The sequence below is a fragment of the Rhinatrema bivittatum genome, chromosome 2, assembly GCF_901001135.1.
Source record: "Rhinatrema bivittatum chromosome 2, aRhiBiv1.1, whole genome shotgun sequence".
In the NCBI taxonomy this organism is placed as follows: domain Eukaryota; kingdom Metazoa; phylum Chordata; class Amphibia; order Gymnophiona; family Rhinatrematidae; genus Rhinatrema; species Rhinatrema bivittatum.
In genome coordinates, this window is record NC_042616.1 from 710766397 (window position 1) to 710788632 (window position 22236).

General features: G+C 43.9%; 1 long non-coding RNA gene across 2 annotated transcripts in view; it reads right to left on the reverse strand.

Moving 5' to 3' along the window:
• LOC115086264 overlaps positions 1-18045 on the reverse strand; it is a 66032-nt gene extending 47987 nt beyond the window's left edge. Inside the window, exons 1-2 of one of the 2 annotated variants that reach the window (XR_003855194.1) lie at positions 17655-18045; positions 3904-4028 (exon numbers count right to left, since the gene is read on the reverse strand). This is a non-coding gene — a long non-coding RNA (uncharacterized LOC115086264). The remainder of the gene's footprint in view (positions 1-3903; positions 4029-17654) is intronic. The other variant, XR_003855195.1, reaches the window with a different exon arrangement.
• Positions 18046-22236: the final 4191 nt, after the last annotated feature.

The following is a 22236-nucleotide window of genomic DNA, read 5'->3' on the forward strand; positions in this document are numbered from 1 at the left end:
CTCATTCTGCATGTCAAAGTGGCCCCTAACCCCTACACTAATACCTAAACCTCACCTCGAGTAGCTAGGTGGGCCTCATATAGAGGTATAAATACCTACCTAGTATGAGGGGCTTGTACCTAGTCTGTCTCTCTCTCTCTCTCTCTCTCTCTCTCTCTCTCTCTCTCTCTTTCTCTCTCTCTCTCTCTCTCTCCCTCTCCCTCTCCCTCCCCCCCCCCTGTGATTGAAGGTAGGAAATACATCAATTCTGGTCCTTATTGTAAAGTGTGAAAAAGGTATCACAGTTTGTGCTAATACCTATGCAAAGTGCTAAGATAGCACACTTTGCAATAAACAACCTATTACCATAAAACACACCCCTTTTCCTATCGCATGCAATATTTAGTGCATTTTGATAAATCCAGGCCTTAGTCTAGATATTCAGCAGTGCAACTGCGCTGCTGAATATACCCAGCTATTTAAAAGCTAGCCGGATTATCCGGCTAACTATAGGACAGTTCTATGGCCTGACCAGAGTTAGCTGGATAAGTTATTCGGCTAACTCTGAATATCGGAGTTTGCTGGGTATTTATTCAGCTGACTCGACTCCTCCCAGTTATGCCCATGCCCAGCCCACCACTTAACTGGCTAAATATTTAGCCAGTTAAATAGTTAATCCGGCTAAGTGGTGGCCGCTAATCCCAGGCAGATATTCAAGCCGCTGCCACTTAGCTGGATAAGTCAAAACTTATTTGGCTAAGTGGCGCTGAATATCTACTTCGAGATGTACCTATTCCCAGGTATTTGCAGGCACATCAATTACAGTGTAAGAGGCTTTTATTATTGTGCTGAGGTTTTCCTGCCAGTACAATTTCTGTTTAAATTTTAGTATTTATTTTAATATTTTATTATATTTATTTATATACCACCTTTTTTGAAACTTCAAAGTGGATTACATTCAGGTATTGTAGGTTCCCTGCAAATGTCGGTGAAATATAGTGGGAACACGCATGTGTTTTGGGATCTCTGTCAGTTGGAGACTTTTTTACAGTATAAAACACCTCCAGTTACTAATTACTCTCCAAATGTGGGTGTCGACTGCCAGTACAGCTCTGTTTGGAGCCAATAATAGGAGTATTTTCCTTTATTTTCTGTTTCCTTCGCAAATGTAATTTTCTTTCCCTCCCATCCCCTAATTTTGAAGGATTGGCAGGATTGGCCTGCTGCTTTGTTTAGTTTGATATTTACTTTTTATATAATGGAGACTGTCTCTTCTAGAACAAGTATCTGTTTTCTTATGTAAATTAGTTCTTTGCATGATTTTTTTTTTAAATTTATAAACAACAAAAAATATGCAAAAACGTATGTGTGTAAGTGCAAACACCTCCCTAACCCTGCCCCTAGGAAAGCTGCTGCTCAGTCCTGGGGAGCACTAGTAAGTTTACCCACGTATTGGGTGGGCAAATTTATAACAAAACCATTTCCATAGCTAAAGCCCTGTTTTATTCCTGGAAATAGCTTTGAAAATTAGCCTCCCTGTGTTTGGTTTTGTCTGATTCTATGTGATGTTGTTTCAATCTGGTTAACTAATTGTAACTCATCTAGAATGCTAGTGCATATGTGAGAGAAAAAGATGAAGGGTAAATAAATAAATAAATAAATAAATAAATAAATAAGTAAAATGCATTTCTATAACAGCACACCTTTATTTTGTCTGTCAATACAGAAATTATATATTGTGTAATTATTCTGTATTATGTCACTACTGTTTTGCTAAATTTGGCCCCTGTGTAACTTGCAAACTGAAATGTTTTCAATGTATTTACACCCTGTGGTTTCCTAGGGGAACTTATTTCCATACAGTAATGGGGCACTGGTGCAAGTACTTCTGTTATTGCTGGCAGCAGTAACTGAGACCTGTAGGCATACTTCACTATTTTTTTCTTCAGTAGTACTGTGCAAATAACAAATAAGAGGAAATACATCATGCCCTTTAATTCGGCAGCCAAACTGTACTACTAGCAAAGTTAAAACAAAGCAATCTTAAGGAAGGATCCACATTAGAGATCTTTCAGTGGTAGACGTTAAGACAGCACATAAAGGTTCTGGCGGTATGCTCAGAAAGGAAAGAGGATTTTAGAAATGTTATAGGGAAAGGAACAATACATACTGGAATTGTGGATGCGCACAGAGAAGGAAAGTGGCGTCAAGGGTGACCATGGTACCCGAAGGTGGGCCCAATCTCTGACGCAATCCCGACATCGATGTGTCGGATGAACGGTGTGCTGATCACAGCCATGCACGGGCAGCCGTGCATGGGCGCGACAGCAAGCTGCTAGCCCAGGATGTTCTCATTCTCTCTCCCAGGGAGACTACATTGCCAAGGCTGGCAAGCAGGAGGGGGAGGCAACATCATCCAGGGCTCCTGCCCAGGGAGACTAGTTCCTTGAGATGTAGGGAGGATCAGCTCTCCTCCCCCAACAGGAATGGCATGGTCCTCGATCCTTTCACTATCCGAATCCATTGATGCTGATGGATCCATTACCTGCTATTAAGTTCACTTAGAGAATAGCCACTGCCATTAGCAATGGTAACATGGAATAGACTTAGTTTTTGGGTACTTGCCAGGTTCTTATGGCCTGGATTGGCCACTGTTGGAAACAGGATGCTGGGCTTGATGGACCCTTGGTCTGACCCAGTATGGCATTTTCTTATTATATGCTATGTATACCTGCATTTAACTTTGTAATTTTGAACCACATAAAAACAACAAACATTGCTCCAGTTAGTGTAGATAAAGGACAAATTACACACGAAGGTTCCACCTCATTGCTTCTGAGTTCTTTTACAAAGGAGTGGCAGCTACTACCCTTAACCGAAGGCATGGGGGTATCCTGCATGGAACAGGATTTACTACCATGAGCAGCTTGTTGGGCAAACTGGATGGACCATTTGGTCTTTATCTGCTGTCTTTACTATGTTACATGCGTTGGTTTCTTGCCTTTTCCTCCATTTCTTCCATGAAACAGTGATAGAAAGCAGTGAAATAGCTATGAGGTAGAACATTTCTTCACAGGGTATAGAAGAAGGGTTACAAAGAGTTTGGAACATGTATTGCATAGAAAAAATGACAGTGATTCATACAAACAGATATGGCCAGTTCTGTTCTGTTTGTAAACCATATATCGCATACACTAATGTACGCACTGACACATTAAAAGCTTATATCCCAGATACTCCTCATGTGAAATAGCTAAATGCTGTGGTTTGATATGAATATGCAAGAAAAGTGAATGCAACCACATGGACACTGTTCACTACCTTCCTATTGTTATCTTATTTTCTTTTTGTTGTTTGTGGAAATTGGTTGTTATGGGGAGACTTTTTTTTTAAGTCTGGACTTCATAAAACTGTTCTAAATAGACTGAAAAGTTGTGCAGTTGATCTTTTACTTGTGTTAATATTGGCTAGTAGTATATGTTCTGTATGAAATAAAAAAAGTAAAAGTAAAAAAATAAGTACTGTATTGTCTTATAACTGGTGTTTTTGTAACAACGGAGAACTCAGGCGGGCTTAATAATGCTCAGAAGAAAAGAAAATAGTAACTGATATCCCTCAAACGTTAGCATATGCGGTGTAAGTATTACCATATTTTATAACATACAGGATGTGGCTAATTCCTTTTATTATTTTAGATATTTATTTGTACTGTATTTTTCTTGCCCCAGCAGCTTCGCCCAGTTTCTTTGGGTTTCCAGATTAATTGGAACCACTGAAAACTGTAACCATGGTGCTAGAAGCCTTCAATCAGAGCTACCTGGGGATTTTGCTCCAGTTTTATTTTTCACCCTCCTCCTCCTTCTATGATCCAGCCATCATAGTGACTCCCTTCAGAACCCGGTATATATGTACCTCAGATCTCACCCTTAAGATGTCACTGTTGTGCAATGGCTGAGATTGCGTCCCCTTTGGAAAGTCTGAATGCTGCCTCTGTAGTATTCCTAGGTTAGGCTGGCCCTTGGATCAGAATGTGAGTCTGTGAATCAGACCTGAAAAGAGAGAAGATCACTGCTACCAAGCCATCAGGCCAACAATGCAGTCCCTATTAAAACATCTTTATTATAGCTATTTAGTATGTTAGGAAAACTTTTGATTTTATTAATTGTTTATTAGTTAAAGTACAAAACTGAACTGTTAGCAGTTTCAGTGATGTTTACTTTTCCAGCCAACCAACTCCCTAACTCCCACACATCCCAATTTCCGCACACACTAGACTCAAATCTTTACATGTAAGACTCCTGCCAAAATTAAGAAACTGGGGAAAGATTTTGCGTGATAGGAATCAATTAGTGCCTTACATAAAATAAGTGCAAAATTGACCTTCACTAAAATTTAAATAAATAATTGGTTAATTTCAGGTCATTAGCAAATAGAGTAAACCAAAATAAAGCAAAATAAAAAATTGCTGAACTTAAGCTTTAATAAAAACATATCTGCATCTGGGTCTGGAGAGTTCTTTTACCTGATTCCCTACCTGGTTCTCCTCTCTCTGTTTGAAAGGCAGTGTTCTCTGCTTCAAGGCAGGGAGAAAAGGGGAATTAGATTCAGACAGCAGCCAAGAAGGACATTGAATTTTACAGTCTGGGAAAACAAATAAGCATGGGAGTAGCTTGCTGATGCGGCTGTTACTACTCTTAACCAATAAGCCTGATACTTTTGATGCAACTCCAACATTGCTCTTTGCTTCAATGGCAAGAGGTAACGGGAAATTGGACTCAAACAGCAACCAAACAAGAGCCCTGACTTTGATGGTCTAGGAAAGTGATAAGTATGGGGGTGACTTGAATGGTACATCAGATTCTACCATAAGCTTGCTGGGCAGAGTGGATGGACCATTTGGTCCTTTTCTGCCATCATTTCTATGTTTCTATAATAGTCATGCTGATCCTCTTGCAGTTTCTAATTGGCCTGCAGCTATGACTTCCATTTGACTTGCACTTTCTAAAGGGAAGTGAACCTAACGAAGCAAAGCCAAAAAGTACATCTGAAGTTCTGAGGGAATCATTTATCTAAACATTTTACAGCAGCAGTGCCATGTAAAGCCTTATTTTTTAATCAAATCTGAGCAATGCATTCAATGATCATGTGTCCCTTTGAAGATGGTTTTGTCTTCCATCTTGGAAGCCCAGATAAAACATAATCCATATATTAAAAATGTTGAAGGGAGAGCAAACAACTGCCGGCATGGTTTAGTGTTGAGGTGAAAGGCAGTGCAAGCAAAAAGGGCATCATTCAAATATGGAAAGCAGACCTAAATGAAGAAAATAGACAAGAACATAAACACTGGTAAATTAAATGTAAACAGTAATAAGACAGGCCAAGAGAGAATTTGAGAAGAAGCTTGCTAGAGAGGCAAAAACTAACAACTTTTTCAAGTATATTTGAAGTATAAATCCTGTGAGGGAGTCAGTTGGACCACTAGATGACGGCAGAGTAAAAGAGGTGTGTTACGCCCATTGGTCGCAGCCGGCTGTGACCACTGATGCTTACCTCTTTCTTTGCTGCCTTATCACCTTCTTGACATTCCCGGGACAGCGTGGGCACTGCCGACTGACATCTTGCATTCAGGATCACATAGGCATGCGCGCGCACAGGCCAGTCTTAAACACATCATGGCAGGAACCTCGGGGGTGTCCCTTCCGGATGACGTGGTCACCCTGCTGTACTTAAGCTGACTGGTCCTGCCTATTGACGAGTTAGCAAGGAGTTCCCTTGTTGCTGAATCCGCTTCATCCTTTTGGACTTCCTGTTCCAGCTGCTGCATTTGGCGTGAGACGCTCTGGGTACCTGCTCCTCGGGAGCCTTTCCTCGTCTCTGGCTATCTGCTCCTCAGAGGGCCTTCTGCCTTAGACCGCTGTCTGTTCCTGATCCCAAGACCTCTTCTGGAACTACCACTCTGTGAGTACCTCGACTCCATGGACTACTACTACTACCAGCCTTATTGTGGGACCTCTCCGGTGTACCCCGTACATCGGGCCAGTACCGGGTCATTTCTAAAGTGAGGAACTACTCCGGTGTACTCTGTGCTGCAGGCCACTACTGCATCATCGCTACAGGATCCTCATTGTGATCTCGTACCTTGGGTCACAACCATACCAGCCCGAGGAATCTTTCGGTGTACCCTGCGCTGCAGGCCACTACCATATCACGACTACAAAGAGACTTCTTTGGCGTACCCCACTCCGCGGGCCACAACTGGATCTCCACATCTGAGGTATACCCTCTGGGTATACCCCCCCTATGTTCTGATCTAGTTACTTTCTCCTGCACCCCATGCTCCGAGGGTTGTGCCTTTATTGCTTGCTTTACTTTACTTTACTTTCTTGCTTTACTGATCTTGTAGATGTTTTGAAGGTGTAACGAACATGTAGATAAAGGTGAACCAAATGATATAGTATATCTGTATTTTTAGAAGATAGTTGACAAAGTCCCCATGAAAGGCTCCTCAGGAACTTAAAAAGTCATGGGACAGAAGGCAGTGTTCTATTGTGGATTGGTAACTGGTTAAAAGACAGGAAACAGAGGGTAGGATTAAATATTCAGTTTTCCAAATGAAAAAAAGTCATTAGTGGAGTACTGCAGGGATCTGTCTGGGACATGTACTGTTTAAAATAGTCATAAATAATTTGGAAAAAGGAATTACATGTGAGGTGATCCTATTTGTAGATAACACAAAATTATTCAAAGTTGTTAAAACAGTAGCAGATTGTAAGGAACTGCAGAAGTACCTTGTGAGACTGGGCAACTGAATGGAAGATGAAATTTAATAGGGATGTGAATCGTTTTTCAACGATTAAAATTATCGTCCGATAATGTTTATATCGTCTTAAATCGTTATAGAACACGATACAATAGAAATTCTAACGATTTATCGTTAAAAATCGTTAAATCGTGTTAGTGCGCACTAACTCGAGTTAGTGCGCACTAACTCCCCGTTAGTGCGCACTAACTCGATTTAGTGCGCACTAACTGAAAATGATACAAATAAACACTTTCCAGGTCACTGAAGGTCAGTTAGGAATGAATATGTGTTCCTATTGGCTGGCTGCCCTCTTATCTATTGATGTTACCAAGGTTACCACTGAGGTGATGGTTGGGGGGATGGGAAATGGAACTGGAAACTAACGAACACCAACAGAAAATGAAACAAAGTGTTCACACTTCCCAGGTCAGTAAAGGTCACTTAGGAATGAATATGTATGTATGTATTCCTATTGGCTGGCTGTGCTCTTATCTATTGATGTTACCAAGGCTAATACTGAGGTAATGGTTGGGGGGATGTGAAATGGAAACAGTTGGAAGCTTGACAAAAAAAGTAATGTAATGATCAGCACTCACGTGACTAGAACTTGTTTGTTTATTATTTTTGTTAGCAGGCACCTGAAATGCTAGTGCATGTTGAATTTGCCAATCACTGTGCATTTTAGAAAGGTGGTCCTGGCTGGAACTGTACACAGTTCAAATATATGTAATTGATTGTTGGCAAGTGTATTTTTTAAGTAGCCACACTGGCACAAGTATGTTTACTTTTCCTCCTACTTAACTCACTAGCTCAGCTTTGTAAGAAGGGCTTCTCTGCTTGTGTGTTGTTTTTGTTTGGTGTGAGGAGAGCAGAAACATCAGATCTTTATTCAATCTACTACAGTCATCTCTTACAGTGCCCTATCCCTATTAATACCAGGAGTGTTGTGATCTTCCTGCACACAGTGCCCTAACCCTGATACCAGTCTGAGACAGCTCCCTCCCTGCATTACTAGTGAGAGGCTGGCTTCACAGACAGGGGGGAGCTGCCTGACCCTCACTCCTGACTTCCCCCATGTCCCAGCTAGTGAATGGTGTGTGGGTGAGGGGGGGGGGGGGGGAGGATGGTGAAGTCTGAGACAGCTCCCTCCCTGCATTACTAGTGAGAGGCTGGCTTCACAGACAGGGGGGAGCTGCCTGACCCTCACTCCTGACTTCCCCCATGTCCCAGCTAGTGAATGGTGTGTGGGTGAGGGGGGGGGGGGGGGGAGGATGGTGAAGTCTGAGACAGCTCCCTCCCTGCATTACTAGTGAGAGGCTGGCTTCACAGACAGGGGGGAGCTGCCTGACCCTCACTCCTGACTTCCCCCATGTCCCAGCTAGTGAATGGTGTGTGGGTGAGGGGGGGGGGGAGGATGGTGAAGTCTGAGACAGCTCCCTCCCTGCATTACTAGTGAGAGGCTGGCTTCACAGACAGGGGGGAGCTGCCTGGCCCTCACTCCTGACTTCCCCCATGTCCCAGCTAGTGAATGGTGTGTGGGTGAGGGGGGGGGAGGATGGTGAAGTCTGAGACAGCTCCCTCCCTGCATTACTAGTGAGAGGCTGGCTTCACAGACAGGGGGGAGCTGCCTGACCCTCACTCCTCCGGGGTATTGTGATCTTCCTGCACACAGTGCCCTATCCCTGATACCAGGGGTGTTGTGATCTTCCTGCATGCAGTGCCCTATCCCTATTAATACCAGGAGTGTTGTGATCTTCCTGCATGCAGTGCCCTATCCCTATTAATACCAGGAGTGTTGTGATCTTCCTGCATGCAGTGCCCTATCCCTGATACCGGGATGTGTGCAAGAAGATCACAACACCCCCGGTATCAGGAATAGGGCACTGTGTGCAGGAAGATCACAACACCCCCAGTATCAGGAATAGGGCACTGTGTGCAGGAAGATCACAACACCCCTGGTATTAGGGATAGGGCACTGTGTGCAGGAAGATCACAACACTCCTGGTATTAATAGGGATAGGGCACTGTGTGCAGGAAGATCACAATACCCCTGGTATCAGGGTTAGGGCACAAGTTCTAGTCACATTGACTGATCACATTACTTGTTTTGTCAAGCTACCAACTGTTTCCATTTCCCATCCCCCATATACTGTCAGTAGGAAACTTGGTAACATGAATAAATAAGAGGGCAGCCAATAGGAATACATATTCATTCCTAAACTGACCTTAACTGACCTGAAAAGTGTCAAATTGTATCATTTTCAGTTAGTGCGCACTAACTCCCAGTTAGTGCGCACTAACTCCCGTTAGTGCGCACTAACTCGAGTTAGTGCGCACTAATCGGAAAAAACGATTTTTAACGATTTTTTAACTAAAAAATCGTGCCTAAGACGATTTTCTTGCCCTGCCACACGATTTCTATCGTTAAGACGATATGGAAAACGATTCACATCCCTAAAATTTAATGTAGAAAAGTCCAAAGTGGTGCGCATAGGGAAAATAATCTCAACTACAGGTACACAATGCCTGGTTCAGTTTTGTGAGTTACCACCCAAGAAAAGGACTCTGGAGCCCTTGTGGACAATACCCTGAAATCCTTAGTGGTGGAGGTTAAAAGAATAAATAGATTATTAGGAATGTTCTGAAAAAGAATGGAAAATAAAACTGAAAATATATTGCCTCTGTATCAAACCAAGGTGCGACCACACTTTGAATCTGGGTGCACTTCTGGTCCTCCTAACTCAAGAAAATCATAGCAGAACTAGAAAAGGTGCAGAGGAGGCCGACAAAAGTGATAACGGGGATGGAACGGTTCTCTTATGATGAGAGGCTACACAAATTAGGGCTTGTGAACTTGGAAAAGAGATGGCTGAGAAGGGACATGCTAGAAGTTTATAAAATCATGAGTCGGGTAGAATGGGTAAAATGGTACTAAAACATGGGATACTTCATGAAACTACAAGGGGATACTGCTTAATACTAAAACAAGGGGATACTAAAATCAACAACCTTAAACCAAATTGTAGAAAGTACTTTTTCAGTCAGCGCTCAACTAATCTATAGATTTTGTCAAAGAACATAGTCAAGGTGACTAGAATAGCAGGGTTTAAAAGAAGTTTGGAAAAGTTCCTAGCGGAAAGTCCATAAAATATTAAATATTATTAGTTAGGTAGACTCAAAAAAGCTATTGCTATCCTTGGAAGTGAGTAACAAGAAGTAGATCTACGTTTGGGATCTGCTGAATACTTGTAACCCATACTGGCCAAAATTGGAAATAGGATGTTGGGCTTGATGGACCTTGGTCTGACGATCCAGCAATAATATTTCTTATGTTCTTGTGTTCTTATGTCTATCTAGTGGCAATTTTGGATAGCCCAATTTATATATGCATACCATGTAGCTAATTCTCAAAGGGAAACTACCCCTCTACTGCCACCTTCTTGATGCATCTTTTTATTCACCTCATTGAAGAACTCAGTCAAGTTTGTCTCAGAGAATCTTCCTTTCAGGGAGGCTGGCTCAGTGGTAGGCTGTGCACTGTTATATGGTCAGATGTGCGCCCAACAGCTCTGAGGTCTTTTCACCCTTTGTTTAGGAACTTGCAGCAGAGAATGAAGCGTTGTTTGCCAGGACCTCTGCTACTTAGCATAGACTGGGACCAAGCTTATTTTCTCTCTTTCTTATATTTTCTTCCTGAAGTCTGATATGCAGGATCCATATTTTCTCATCTTTGCCTTTGATAAGTGATTCAAGTCTTTCCTTAATAAGAGTGCTTTCTTTCTCCAGACTCTTCCATTTTGATCTCTTTTTCCAGTTATTACCTATGTTGTTTTTCTCTTTGCAATAGTGTTTTCCATTGCTCCTGTAACTGCTTATAGGTTATATTAAAAGGTATCTAATATCTTCAGATTTCAGAAACTTCCAGCATGGAAACATGAGCCATATCATACACCCTACCAAAGGGGGCATGAGTGGGTAACTGGGTTTCCACTTCAGTACCAAGGTTATTTTCCAGAGACGCAATAGCGGATTCTGAGTCTCCCTGTATTTTGTATAGGGAGGTGAGAGACCTGGGAAGATGGAAGCCACAATCATCGAGTGAGATGATCTTTCAGGTATCAAGCATGCATCTGTACATTCAAGTTCCCAGCTGGCGAGCTGTAGAGTAGACCAATCAAACAGTAGTTGGTATTGTCAGCCACAGCGTGCCTAGTATAATAGGGTTCACAGCTCTTAGAATTTATTTATTTATTTTATTTATTTATAGATTCTTTTATACCGCAGTACGTATAGACATACATCACCTCGGTTTACAGTGAAACAATAAATTAGCAACAGGCTTTACATGTAACAGTTTAAAAAAACAGTAAAACATTTAACAGCAACAGGCTTTACAGAAACAAGGGTTTTAAAGATAATATGCATACATCATTAAATATCAAACAATAAAATATAAATAACCATGTATTCGCAGGAGCAAATTAACTGTCAGCAGCGAGACCAATGTCACATTGAATGACATGGAAGCTGATTTCTTTGGTGTGCAAAAGGTCAGTGCATAAAATGAAAGGTACCATGGACTGTCACCTGTCCAGGAAGGAGGTCTCCAAAAATGGAAGAAAGTACCAGCATTGGAGTTGTCCGGACAGTAGGGATTTGAAGCTGGTTGACGAGATCCTGCACTATGAAATTTCCCCCAGAACCAGAGTCCACCAAGACTTGTGTGGAGAAACATATGGGACTTAGTTCCAGTGTGACTGCAGGAGAAGCTGGGGAGCTAGAGCAGGGAGGCCGAGTCATCTGTCCAAATGGCCCTGAGCATCTTAGGTCTCCCACGCTCTCGGGATACTGGGCCAAGAGATGGCCCCAAGCTGTGCAGTAAAGGCAAAGGCCTTATTGCCTTTGTTGGAGCTTATCTTTGGGAGCCAAGCAACAGTGGCTCAATTGAATCGGTTCTTCAGATGATGGAGAGGTCGTGGGTGTGGTGATAGTAGGCATAGGGAGACATTGGAAGGATGGTGCTCATGTGATGCTTTTGCGTTTTGGATGAGTCTCGTAGATTCTCTCTTGCAAGTGTTGATCTATTTTGCCTGTGAGGTCAATGAGGTCATGCAATGAAGTGGGGAGCTCCTGGGTGTGAGCTCAACCTTCATCTTACCGGAGAGACCATCCAGGAACATAAGAACATAAGATATGCCATACTGGGTCAGATCAAAGGTCCATCAAGCCCAGTATTCTGTTTCCAACAGTGGCCAATCCAAGTCACAAGTACCTGGCAAGTATTGCGTCCATCGGTCTCAGACGGCTTCGACCTCTGTCCCTCACCTTTCTTCCTTCTCTCTCCTCAAGCCTTGGGAAGTTGGCTGCTGCCGCCGCGTCTTCATGTCGCTCTCTCTGGCGTCCCCGGATCTGCAACGGCGACGGTGTTCGCCATGAATTCCTGAGGGCTTCCTAGGGTGCGTGCGCGCATGCCACCCAAGTCTATATCCACGTCATGGCGGGTACCTCGGGGGCGTCCCCTCTGAGTGACGTCATCACATCCTGGTATTTAGCCTGCCCTTCATTTGCTAACAAACTGAGTTAGCAAGGACTGGATTGGATTGCCTCCGGTCTAAGCTGCTCTGCCGCTTCCCAGCTGCCGCGGGAAGCTCTCTCTCTGCCCTTTGGGGTAATTCATCGCTAACCTGGATACCCACTCCTCGGGGGCCCTTCTGCTCTCTTTCAGGAACCTATCTGGGAAACCGGGTACTCGCTCCTCGAGGGCTTGCTCTCCCTACTCTGGTGCCTGCATCTGATCTACTTCTGCCTGCCAGGATCTTCATCAATACAGCTTACTACTCAGTGAGTACTAACTCTTTCAGTCTGTCTCACCTTTAGCTTCAGTGCTCGGAGTCTACATCCGGGATCTGCCTCTGCTACCCTGTGCTGCCTATCATCTATTCAAGTGTGAGACTGGTCTCCTCTGCTGAGGACCCCTGGACTACTTCACTGTTGCCCACTCTGGGCAGTACTATTAAGCTGTATAATAAACACAAATTCTCTGTGTCTGTGTGTATAGAGTCTAGCCTAGTACTGCGGTTCCTCACGGGGCTCCTCCCCGTGGGAGTGGCCATCACTGCAGTACCCAAGAATCCACTCCAACACCTCAAAACGATAACAGCAAGTACCCAAACATTAAATAGATCTCAAGCTACTATTGCTTATTAATTAATAGCTGTTTATGGATTTTTCCTCTAGGAACGTATCCAAAAGTTTTTTAAACCCAGTTACATTAACTTCCATAACCATATCCTCTGGCAATCAATTCCAGAGCTTAACTATGCACTAAGTGAAAAATAGTGGCAATCAAGTTGCCCCCTCACCAATTTAGTTCGGAGACCAAGATTCTAAATTTTAGGACATACTCTGCTAAGCTTCGGAGCCCTGGCGAAGCTGGAACAGATCAGAGGCCATCGGAGTTGCCCAACCTGGCTTCTCAAAGACAATGCAAAACTGCTCCATGAGCTGTTGTAAGTCAAGCAAAAGGCGATCTCCTCACTCTCAGAGAGGAAACTCTCATGCTTCTGGGATTCTATCAAGCAGCAAGAGGATATAAGTGGTTTTAGCCTGATCATCGGGGAATAGTGGACCCTGTAATTGAAAGTGCATTCTGCACTGGTTCAGGAATCCCCACCGCTTGGGGTCCCCAGTATACTGGGATGGCCTGGCAGCTGAAAACCTGGGTGACTGAGTGCGGCAGGAGACAGAGAGTCAGTGTAGGCAGGAATGGCACTGACAGACTAGCAGTCAGTGCGTCCAGGTGAGTGGAAGGTCGGTCTATGACAGTGGCCATGAGTTCCAGGATACTTGTTGGTCTTACAGTCTGTGGGCTATGCTGGGAATGGCCTGTAGCGAAGTCAAGTCTGTCTAGTCCATAGCCTCAGTAACCTGTTGTATCTGTGGACCCTTGGGCTGAGGTAGGATTGACACTACCTGCAGAGAGGAACCCTGCAGATTCTCACCATTGGCAGGTGGACCCAGGCGAAGCAGAGTCCCTTCAGGATCTTCACCTATACCAGCCATCGTTCCTTGCAGTTGAGCCTCTGGGTGCCAGTGCAAGCAGGACTTAGGTGGGGTCTCTACTGATGGAAGGTGGCAGTCAGACATATCCAGGGTCCAGGCAATGGTTAGAGGCAGGAAGCGGTCAGTTGTATTCAAGATCCAGGCAATGGTCAGAGGCAAGCAGCGGTCCTACCACTGGCAGGTGGACCCAGGTGAAGCCAAGACCCTTCAGGACCTTCACCTATACCAGCCCTCATTCCCCTCAGTTGAAGCTTTGGGTGTCGGGGCTAGCAGGACTTAGGTGGGATCTCTACTGATGGAGGGCGGCAGTCAGACGTAACCATGGCCCAGGCAAAGGTTAGAGGCAGGAAGTAGTTAGTCATATTCAAGTTCCAGGCAATGGTCAGAGGCAGGCAGCAGTCAATTGTATCCAGGATGCAGGGCGAGGTCAAACCAGGTATCCATCCGAGGGAGGAGAAGAGGGACGAATAAGCTGGGGGGGCAAGCGAGGACAGAATCAGGAGGACAATGTGGATGGAGTAGACGAAATCATAAGACAAACCAGAGACTGAGGCAGGTTGAAATAAAGTCCGGAGACTAGGCTGGAACGAAGATCAAATACAAGGCTAGATCAAAGACTGGGACACTGGGAAGCAACACACACTACTTAGCAAGTAGTTGGACATGTGGCTGAGGCAAGTTGTGTTTCAGTGCTGCCCTTTTATAGGGCCTGGGTGCTGACGTCATCAACAGGGGCCATGAAGGATTCCCCGCCATGGTCCCTTAAAGTAGTGGCAAGAGGCATGGTGCTCAGAGGCTGGCGGCATTCTGACAATTGTGTTGGTGGTGTCCTGCTGCGAGATGTGCAGGCGGTTTCTCGTTGCATTTCAGGGTTAACCTGGCTGGACCAGGCCTGGAGGTGAGCGTGGTGGTCCATGCGAATAGCCTGTGGGCCGCCGAACATAACACATAGTGCATGAAGATTGTGGAAATATACCAAGAGGACTGGATCTATGACAAAGTGGAGGAGAAATTGAAGCAGGATGAGAAATGAAAATTTGCTTCATCTGGAATACCTGCTTTTGACAATTTGGAAGTTAAATTACTGAAGTTACAGCAAATAGGAAACAGTACCTGGATGCACAAAGTAGTGTATCCTTATATGACAGTTTCAGAAGATAGGCACATTGCACTTGGCTATAGGGATGTGCATTCATTTAAAACAAAACTGCAAAACATAATGAATAAGGCTAATTCATATGATTTGGAAGCCCCCCAAATGAAACGAATCTTATTAATTTGTTTCATTTTAAATTAATGATTTGGGCCTAGGTCTAGGCCCGAAGCCAGGACCGAGAGCTATGGCATAGGCTGAGACCCAAAACAGGGGTGTGACACTGGGGTCACAGAGGAGGCTCGGGCCAACGTTGGGCCTTAGCCGAGGCCCCCAAAAATTAAACAAAAAACCCCAAAACTTACCTTATCCATCGGGTATCTGATGAAGGCCAGGTCCCGATGCCAAGGAATAAGCCCAGACCAAGGTCTGATGCCAAAATTCGACCAGTTAGCAAAATCGGGGGCCTAGGCATAGCCCAGGGCCCAGACCCAGGTCTGATGCCGCAACCTTACCCAGAGGCCAGATCCCGATGCTGGGGCCTCGGCCCAGAGCCAGGCCTGACATCGAGACCCAGCCCAGAGGCCAAGGCCCAATGCCAGGGCCTTGGCTGAGACCCAGGCCTGACGTCACAACCCAGCCCGAGTCCTGATGCTGGGGCCTCAGCCAAGGCCAGGTCCCGGCACAGGCCTGACACCGTGACCTGACCCGGAAGACAGGTCCTGATGCCAAGTTCCAACCTGGAGCTTGGGTCCCAACATAGAGCCTCGGGTTAGGCCAAGGTCCAGGCCCAGGCCTGATGCTGCAACCCGACACACAGGCTGAGTCCTGACACCGGGGTCTAGGCCTGGGCCCAGGCCCAATGCCAGGACCTTGGCCAGGAAGCTGGGTCCCGACACCTGAGCCTTGGCCAGGATTAGGTCCAGGCCTCGGAACCTCTTTTTATCCTCTTTGTTCTTCAGCCCTTGTAAGCCATATGATGGCTTCTGCTGGAGTTGCATCAGAATTAACTCCAGCGCATTCACCCCAGCAGATGGCGCCATTTTGATGTACGATCCACAGTCAGACGAGCATTAACCAGCACTCAACATACGATAGTTTAAGACAAATGCTGGATCAAGGTGACATAGTCCCAGATTCAAAAGGGTTTATACATCCAGAAAGGTTCTTTATTCAAAAACGGCAGCTCCACAGTATACAATCAGCGTGTTCTCAAAAACAAGGGGTCCCCCGACACGGACCCGTGTTTCGCCAAAGGCTGCGTCGGGAGGGATGCCCAAGAGAGATATCAAGAATAGCATCCCTCCCGACGCAGCCTTTGGCGAAACACGGGTCCGTGTCGGGGGACCCCTTGTTTTTGAGAACACGCTGATTGTATACTGTGGAGCTGCCGTTTTTGAATAAAGAACCTTTCTGGATGTATAAACCCTTTTGAATCTGGGACTGTGTCACCTTGATCCAGCATTTGTCTTGTTATACTGCCATTTTGATGTACATCATAATAATGCCATACATCGAAATGGCGCCGTCCGCTGGGGTGAATGTGCTGGAGTTAAATAATTCCAGCACAACCCCAGTGGAAGGCGTCATTTGGCTTGTAAGTACCACAGAATGAAGAGGATCAAGAAGAGGCTCCGAGGCCTGGGCCGAGGCCCTGGCGTTGGGACCCAGCCTCCTGGCTGAGGCCCGGCATCAGACCTGGGTCCAAGTCTAGGCCTTGGCATCGGGACCCAGCCTCCGGTTCAAGTTGCGGCATCGAGCCTGAGTCTGGGACCTGGCCTCCAGTCAGGCTGAAGCCCCAGCTTTGAGTAGGCCGAGGTTGCGATGACCTACTGTGACCTCGGCCTATGCAAGGCCAAAGCTTCGGTCTGGGCCTAAGCTGAAGCCAACGGATCCCCACCGGACCAGGTAAGTGGGGTTGGGGGGAACCCGGCCCTGGTATTTTTTTGAGTGGGTGAGCAGAAGGCCTTGGGAGGCCTCGTTTTTGTTTTTTTGGCCTTTTTTTTTATTTGATTCATTTTTTTTCTCATGAATGAAAATGATTCAAACAATTCACGAACTGAAATTCATGGAAAAACCCCTCCTGAAAATGAACTGAAAACAAAAACAAATTTTTTTTTCTCCTGCTCATACCTACTTGGCTATTACTTGTAGTTACAGAAGTAGAGATATTGAATAGCTCACTATGAAAATTCCTGTGCCATAGTAAAACTGTGGATCATTATGCTTAATAGTACTGCTTCCTCAGTTGTTCCTGAATTGAAACCTCTACATACTGCATAAGACCAGAGAGAGAATTGTGGGTGATGCCAGACTCCCCAGTTAAGCTTTGTAGGAGGGGGCTTGGTGCGTTTGAATGAAATATCGTGGTGGCAGTGGTAGGTGCTTGTCTCAGGTCACTATGGCTCGCATCTTTATAATTTAATTTTGGGAGAGGGGGAAGATAGGGCACTAGCCCTCACATACTTGGGAGCAGGGTGGGGTGGGGGACTAGATCGGGTCTGTAGGAAGTTGTTTTTTTAATACACTTAACCAGCTATATTCTGGTAAACTTACCCAGATACTGTACATTTAAAACCACCCATCTATATATCAGAAAATATCCAGTTAGGTTTAGCCAGATAACTTGTCCACTTGCTGCTTTTCTGAATATTGAACTCACAGTTTAAAGGTGTGGCTATCTGTCTAATCAGAGTTAAGTTGGTAGTGAGCATTTACCTTCGGTAGAGGATCTCCGCACCAGCTATATGCTGACAGGCTGATTCTGTGTTCTCTCACTCTTTGTGAGTCGCACAGTTCTGTAGAGATTCAGGGGCTCCTAAGCCTGTCTGAGATTGGGTTGAACAGGATTCCCAGCTGAACACTTTAGGAAAGGAACTGATGTAGAGTCACCTGTGAAGCAGGCTGTACCTGTAATCAACTGATTTATCTTTTCTGCAGGCTTTGTTCTAAAGAACAGCTTCTGCCTTCTACTAGGCTGCCATTTCCCATCTTCAACTCGCACTGTATCATCCTCTCCCAGGCTCTGCCTTTTCCTGATTGGCTGACAGACTGATCCCTTCAGAACCACTCCCCTTGCACCACAAGTGTTGCCTCAGCAGAAAGTCAATTCAGTCATTTCTCATTCTCTTGTAGTTTGCTTGGTTTCCTTGGCAACCAGATCTCTGGTTGCACTTAATTACTGTTTGGCATCCCTGGCAATTTGAAAGTGGATGAGATCTGTTCCATCTGTTACCTTGGCAACAACACAGTACAGTTTTTTTTTATTTTGAGGATTTTTGTTGTTGGGGGAAAGAGTGAGGGGACCAGGGAAGAAAAAGGGGTTATTTGTTTATTTCAATTTTATTTCCTGTCTTATCAACTCAGTGTGGGTTGCAATGAATAAATCAGTCATTCCAATTTTCAAATACCAATCCTTACCCCAATGCAATCTTCTCCTCAATCCCAGTAGTACCATATAGCTATAACTTTCTTATGGTCTACTTTTCCAGAGGGACCGTGAAATGGCTCCCTAAACCCAGGAACAGTGCAGAGCTTTAGAGGAAAGCAATTCAGGAAGCCAATAGCTGTTTATTTATGTGCAGTACAGATGCAAAGTGATTTAAAGTTAAGCAGTGGTGGGATAATTTGTTGTTTGTGTGGCAATCAGGGCCTGACATGTTTTGGAGTTGTTGTAAGACTGCTCCTCTGGGAGGGAGGACAGAATGAGAATGCAGGACAAAAGAAAAGGAGGGGAGCAGGAAGAGGCAGAGATGAGAGTGAGGAGAAAGGGAGAAAGTGATGGAAAAAGGAGAAGGGAGAGAAATGATAAAAAGAGAGAAAAGAATGAAGAATTTACTGAATGAAAGAGACAAAGAAGAAATAAAAGTGAAATGGAAATAAAAAGGAAGAAGAAATGAGATACCAGATAGAGATTACAGGCAGAGAGAAGTGGAACAGGGATGAGAAAAAAGAGGGAGAAGCAGAGCAGAAAATAAAACCAGAGAAACCAAAAGGTTGAAAAACAATATTTTTTTTCCTTGAAAGAGAAGATTAAATAATATAAAGAATCCAGGAAACCAATTTAAAACACTATAGTCTGTATATATGTCCAATATAGAGGATTTATGTTCTGATAAAAAATGAATTTGATTGTCTAATTTTTTTCTGGTTTCTGTTTTCCTGTTCAGAAAGACATATTCCTGATAAGTTAAATTAGATCACTAATATTTCTTTTGGTTAAAAAAAATGAAAAGAATGTGTATGAGAACATTGTAAAGGAGGCATCCCTTTATGCTCGTTAACAGTAGTCCTGCCCCTCATAAACATGCATTCTATGGCTTCAGCTGGTCAGTGCATGTCTGAAGCCTCACTAAATCTTGCCCTAAAGTGACATCAGTGCATTGCCAGTGTGTTAGGAAAGTATAACACTCCCCATTGGGAGGGGGTCTTACAGTGTATAAATTCCCTGCAACTATGTGATGCAAGTGAGAAAAACATAAGAACATAAGATTTGCCTTACTGGGTCAGACCAAGGGCCTATCAAGTCCAGTATCCTGTTTCCAAGAGTGGCTGATCCAGGTCACAAGTGCCTGGCAATCTCCCAAACAGTAAATAGATCTCATGCTGCTATCATGCAGTGATTAGTGGTTATTCTTTAAAAGGTGAATTTTCAAAAGCTGCGTGCATAAAATATAGAAACATAGGAATAACGGCAGAAAAGGCCCAGATGGTCCATCCAGTCTGCCAAGCAAGCTTATGGTAGTATCTGCCGGCGTGAAGGTTAACCCCATGCTTATCAGTTTCCCAGACCACAAATGGCAGGGCCCTCGTTAGTTGCTGTTTTAATCCAATTCCCAGTTACCCCTTGCCATTGAAGCAGAGAGCAATGTTGGAGTTGCATCAAAGTATCAGGCTTATTGGCTAAGGGTAATAACCTCTGCATCAACAAATTACCCCCATGCTTATTTGTTTCTCCAGACCATAAAAGTCAAAGCCCTTGTGGGTTGCAGTTCAAATTTAATTCCCCCTTTCCCCTTGCTGTTGAAGCAGAGAGCCATGATGGAGTTGTATCAATAGTATGAAGGCTATTGGTTAAGGGTAATATCTTCCACATCGGCAAGTTACCTCCATTGATGCTTTTCTTCATTTCCATCTTCTAGCCTTTAGGGATCCACAGTGTTTATCCCAAGCACCTTTGAATTCTTTCACTGTTTTCATCTTCATCACTTCCTCCTGGGGCATACCAGGCATACACCACCCTCTCCATGAAGAAATATTTCTAGATATTGGTTCTGAATTGTCCTCCCTGGGTTTCATTTTGTGACCCTTAGTTCTACTGATTTCTTTCCAACAAAAAAGGTTTGTCGATGGCATCTGATGGTCTGTATCATATCTCCCCTGTACCTCCTCTCTTCCAGGGTACACATATTCAGATCGTTCAGCTTCTCTATATAGGATTTCGCATACCATTTTGGTTGCTCTTCTCTGTACTGACTCCATTCTGTCTTTGGCTCTTTTGAGATATAGACTCCAGAACTGAACACAGTACTCCATAAGAAACATAAGAAATTACCATACTGGGTCAAACCAAGGATCCATCAAACCCAGCATCCTGTTTCCAACATTGGCCAATCCAGGTTACAAGTACCTGGCAAGACCCAAAAACTAAATATATTCCATGTTACTGATCTTAGTAATAGCAGTGGCTATTTTCTAAGTCAACTTGATTAATAGCAGGTAATGGACTTCTCCTCCAAGACCTTATCCAAACCTTTTTTAAACCCAGCTACACTATCAGCACTAACCACATCCCCTGGCAACATATTCCAGAGTTTAATTGTGCGTTGAGTGAAAAAGAATTTTCTCCATTTAGTTTTAAATGTGCCACATGCTAACATCAAGGAGTGCCCCCTAGTCTTTCTATTATCTGAAAGAGTAAATAACTGATTCACATTTACCCATACTAGACTTCTCATGATTTTAAAGTCCTTTATTATATCCCTCCTCAGCCGTCTCTTCTCCAAGCTGAACAACCCTAATCTCTTTAGTCTTTCCTCATAGGGGAGCTGTTCCATTCCCCTTATCATTTTGGTCGCCCTTCTCTGTACCTTCTCCATCGCAACTATATCTTTTATGAGATGCGGTGACTAGAATTGTACACAGTATTCACTATTCAAGGTACAGTCTCACCATGGAGCGATACAGAGGTATTATGACATTTTCTGTTTTATTCACCATTACCTTTCTAATAATTCCTAACATTCTGCTATCTTTTTTGACTGCTGCAGCACACTGAGCCAACAATTTCAATGTATTATTCACTATGACACCTAGATCTCTTTCCTGGGTAGTAGCTCCTAATATGGAACCTAACATCGTGTAACTACAGCATGGGTTATTTTTCCCTTTATGCATCACCTTGCACTTATCCACATTAAATTTAATCTTCTATTTGGATGCCCAATTTTCCAGCCTCACAAGGTCCTCCTGCAATTTATCACAATCTGCTTGTGATTTAACTACTCTGAATAATTTTGTAATATCTGCAAATTTGATTACCTCACTCATCGTATTCCCTTCCAGATCATTTATAAATATATTGAAAAGCACAGGTCCTAGTACAGATTCCTGAGGCACTCCACTTTTATCCTTTTCCACTGAGAAAATTGTCCATTTAATCCTACTCTCTGTTTCCTGTCTTTTAACCAGTTTGTAATCCACAAAAGGACATCGCCACCTACACCATTACTTTTTACTTTTCTTAGAAGCCTCTCATGAGAACCTTTGTCAAATGCCTTCTGAAAATCCAAATACACTACATCCACCAGTTCAACTTTACCTACATGTTTATTAACCCCTTCAAAAAAGTGAAGCAGATTTGTGAGGCAAGACTTGCCTTGAGTAAAGTCATACTAACTTTGTTCCATTAAACCATGACTTTCTATAAGGTTCTGTGAGTTTGATATTTAGAACACTTTCCACTATTTTTCCTGGCACTGAAGTCAGGCTAACTAGTCTGTAGTTTCCCGGATCACGCCTGGAGCCCTTTTTAAATATTGGGGTTACATTAGCCACCTTCCAGTCTTCAGGTACAATGGATGATTTTAATGATAGGTTACAAATTTTAATTCATAGATCTGAAATGTAATTTATTTAGTTCCTTCAGAACCCTGGGATGTATACCATCTGGTCCAGGTGATTTGCTACTCTTCAGTTTGTCAATCAGGCCTACCTACCTCATTTTCTAAGTTCACCATGATTTGGTTCAGTGCATCTGAATCATTACCTATGAAAACCTTTTCTGGAACGGGTATCTCCC